The sequence below is a fragment of the Oryx dammah genome, unplaced genomic scaffold (genome assembly GCF_014754425.2).
Source record: "Oryx dammah isolate SB20612 unplaced genomic scaffold, SCBI_Odam_1.1 HiC_scaffold_8, whole genome shotgun sequence".
Lineage (NCBI taxonomy): Eukaryota > Metazoa > Chordata > Mammalia > Artiodactyla > Bovidae > Oryx > Oryx dammah.
The window spans coordinates 50,465,730-50,470,020 of NW_024070192.1; the positions used below are offsets into that span (position 1 = coordinate 50,465,730).

At 48.1% G+C, this 4,291-nt stretch overlaps 1 pseudogene; it reads right to left on the reverse strand.

The window, feature by feature from the left end:
* Positions 1 to 278: 278 nt before the first annotated feature.
* Positions 279 to 861, reverse strand: LOC120866679 (annotated as a pseudogene).
* Between the last annotated feature and the right edge of the window lie 3,430 nt (positions 862 to 4,291).

Consider the following 4,291-nt stretch of genomic DNA (forward strand, 5'->3'; position numbering starts at 1 on the left):
ATCAGGTTAGCAGCCATTGAAAATACCACCAAGATCGAGCTAGCTAAAGACACATTTGGCAGTGTAACTATAGGGGGGAAAAAAAGACACTGTACAGTGTAAAAACCAATCTTATCCAGCCTTACATTTCAGTTGTTTCTTAAAAAAGAGTTGTGTTTGAGGGAGCTAAATGTTTTACGCTGTTTTGTCACTCAGCTGTGTCCGACTCTTTGCGACCCCATGGACTGTAGCCTGTCAAGCTCCTCTGCCCATGGGATTCTCCAGGCAAGAATACTGGAGTGGATTGTCATTTCCTTCTCCAAAAATGCTTTAAAGGCAAGAAAAAAAAAAACTTCAATAGAACCAACTTATTCATCATCATCTTCTTCCTCTTTCTCTTCCTCCCCCTTTTAATCTTCTTTCTTTTTCTTGCCTTTTTTCAGCCTTGGTGACTCTCTTTTTTGCTACATCAGCTTCCTTTGGCTCAGTAGACACTAATATCCTGTCCATATTTTCCCTTCAACCTTCTTTTTATAAGGCTGCTTGCTGTCATCTGCTGGAGTGTTATTCCTCATCTCTCCCAGGTTCTCTGCAACATCACCAATGGATAGGCCCAGATGCTTTCCTTTGAATTTGGGGTCAAACTCAGAATAAAATAAGAAAAAGGCTGAAGGAAGCCTCCTGAGTACCCTTGAACATTTTTTTTTTCTGTTTGTTTCCCCTTTAAGAGAGATACAGGTTTTCATGTCTCTTTCACAATGGGCCTTGTCTGCCCATTTTTCTTTCTTTTTCAAATTTTTCTTTCTCCTTATAGACATGGTCTATTGAAAACTCCAAGAAACTGACTAAAGCATCTGGGTGTTTCTTCTTGTGCTTTTCTTTTTTTTTAAGTGTTTTTTTTTTTTTTTTCTGTGAAACATTTTTAACGTCTTTATTGAATCTGTTACAACATTAGATCTGTTTTATCTTTTGTTTTGTTTTTTTTTTTGGCCATGAGTCATGTGGGATCATAGCTCCCAACTAGGGATCAAACCTGCACCCCTTGCATCGGAAGGCAAATGGTCCTTAACCACTGGACTGCCAGGGACTTCCCTTCTTGTGCAAATTGGTAAGTCTGCACAAAGAATGCATATGATGACAATTTGCATCTCAGTTTCTTAGGCTCTCCTTGCTCGTGTTTAATTTTTTTTCCTCAGTGAGGCTGAGTCACTCAGTACCTGTTGAGCTCTCATTTGCACCGTCTCTGAGGAGCTCAATGTCCTGCAATCACTATCTAGACAATTAACAGGGTTTACAAGGCCGTTCCCGAACTGTACCTTTCTACAGAGCTTCATTTTCTACCACTGCAGTTATGCTGCTCCTCAGACATGCCCTTTGTGCCTTTGTATTGTGCATGCTTAGTCACTCAATTGTGTCCCACTCTTTGAGACCCCATGGACTGTAGCCCAGGGATTTCCCAGGCAAGAATACTGGAGTGGGTTGCCATTTCCTTCACCACTGGATCTTCCCAATCCTGGGACTGAAGCAGCATCTCCCATGTCTCCTGCACTTTACCGACTGAGCCACCAGGAAAGTCCCTGAACCTTTATATTGCTTTGGCCAAAAAGTTTGTTCAGTTCAGTTCAGTCGCTCAGTCGTGTCTGACTCTTTGCAACCCCATGAATTGCAGCACGCCAGGCCTCCCTGTCTATCACCAGCTCCCGGAGTTTACTCAGACTCATGTCCATCGAGTCAGTGATGCCATCCAGCCATCTCATCCTCTGTTGTCCCCTTCTCCTCCTGCCTCCAATCCCTCCCAGCATCAGAGTCTTTTCCAATGAGTCAACTCTTCACATGAGGTGGCCAAACTATTGGAGTTTCAGCTATAGCATCAGTCCTTCCAAAGAACACCCATGACTGATCTCCTTTAGAATGTTTTGTTTTCATAAGATGGTTAGGAAAAACATGAACAAACTTTTTGGCCAACCCAATACTTGCTCTTCCGCTCTCCTGGGACTTCTTTTTCACATCCTCTACCTCTCAGGATCCTACACACATTCATCTTTCAAAAATGCACTCAGATGTTATCTCCTCGTGGAACCTCATGGAACAAGGAAGGTTGAGTTATTTATCCCCTCTTTTGTACTTTCTTCGCATTTAACATGGAAATAGATCACAGCCCTGAGTCCCTTTTATCACTGGGCATTTGTTTACAAGTCTGTCTCTCCCACTAGACTGGGTGGGAATAAGTAACCAACAAGCATCTAGAACAAGTAACCAACCTGATGCAAATACATTTGGAGGGAAATATGACAAATCAGATTGTGTTTTTCATAGTTTAGGCAGTTTCCCACCCCTCAAAAGGCTGGCAACCACCTACTTAGTCCCCTTGCTCTTTGGGAAAATAGGGCTTAGAGAGAGTTAAGTTAAAGAAGAGGAAGGTCTTCTTGTTCCTGGGTTCTTATAGACAAAAAAAGAGAGGTGACTCAGAACATGTGGATTTGGCCTTTGGAGGCTTTTTAAAAGAAGAGAGACTTCATCAGGAGCAAGCAAGAATTCCTGTTGGAAGTGGCCAAATAGCTAAGCTGACCTCTCAAGAAGTTGCCTCCTGAGGAGGCCTACAAGGAGCAGAGGAACCAGACAGAGGGCTCCAGTGTCTCCAACCATGTACCCAAGGAGCTCAAGGATGTTTGGGGGAGGGAGCCCTTGCTAATTAAGCCTCTACCCTTGAGCGAATGTGAGGCTAATAAGGCGGCCCCATTCCAGGGAACCTCCACACCAAACCAGCCAGTCTGCCTGTTTATTGCCCGTATGGAGATCATTAATGCCTCCTGACACTGGGGTCACTCCTGGGGTCAATCCCTGAGCCCGTTCTGCAAAACAAGGGGAAATGAACTTCCCAGCACATGTGGCTCAGGCTTGGTGGGGAGGGGGGGACTCCCGTCACCCCACACCTCCGCTCTGGGAGAGATCAGCACCCCAGGCTGTTGGATCCCCAACACAATCCCTTCCGCGCAGGTTGGGCCCTTGAGAGAGTGGTGGTGGGAAGGGCAAAAGGGAGGCCCTGGTCTGGGCTGGGACAACCCCCACCGAGGCGATCCCAAACGACAGACGGACACTAATCCCCTGGCGACGGGCAGGGGTGGTGTCTGGGAGCTGCAGCTGCAGCTCGACAGGGGCCAGGCTCCGGCCGCAGGTGGCGGGAAGGCGCAGGCCCACGGCCACGTGGGCACGAGCTGCAGACTCGGCCCCACCTCCCCCCTTCCTCCGCAGTGATTGGACCCGTTACCCCTCCGAGTCCAAGATGGCGGAAGGGGGCGGGGCTCCTGGCCAAGCAAAGCTGCGATTGGTGAAGAGCAGGCCTTTGGAGCTGAAAGACGGCCTCAATAGCCAGTCAGGGAACTCCTGGCGGGGTCGGTGGGTGCTCAGCCGCTTTTACCTCACACTTAAGCATCCAAGGCCTCACCAATCTGCCTCTCGGAGCCTGGAAGGAGCCAAGGTGGGAACTAGGAAGCCCTAGATGGTCCTCCAGGCAGGCCCTTTCCCGTCTGGGGCCTCTTCCTCGGTAATGACCAGAACTGGGAATCAGCCCCCACCGGCCCCGGGAAGAAGTTGAGAAAGCCCCCAACTAGCTTGGAGGAAATCAATAGGATTATGAGGTTAATACCAGAGCAGGCTGAGTGACAGTTACCAAATAAATGATCCCAGGAGGACATGGCTGAGGTTAAATGAGGCCCAATAAATAAAGGAACGTGTTCAAAGGGGAAACTTCAGAAAATGCAGAGACGTGGGGGTCGGGCCCCTGGACGCCTTCCTGCCCTCCCCTTCGAGGGTTTGTTGAATTCTAGAGGAGCCACGGTCTGCGGTGCTACCTCCCAAGAACGCACAGGCCGGGGTCTGTGCCCTGTTCAGTGCCAGTGTTGGCATGGCTCCTGAGCGCAGGGCTCCTTGGACAGCTCCATCCACCCAGCTTCGGCTGAGGGAATGGAAACTCTTACTATGGAGGTCTGACCAGTTAAGAGCCCCAGCGTGCCTCTGACTGCTTAGAAGCAAGAGAATGGACCAAGTGCAGCAAGAGGGGTGAAAGCTCGCAAGCACTTTTATCTATGTGAAATCACTTCGTGCTTTCTACTACCCTATGAGGTGGCAGTTATTATTCAATTCATTTTACAGATGAGGAAACAGAGGCTTAAAGGAGATCACGCTCTAGGTCCCTCTTTCAACAGCCTGTTGAGGACATGAATTCAGGTTTTCTTAAACTTCAAATTTCAAGGGCTGTCTGATAGCCTAAATACTCTCTTATTCTTGAATTCTGATTTGTTTCAGCCCCTTA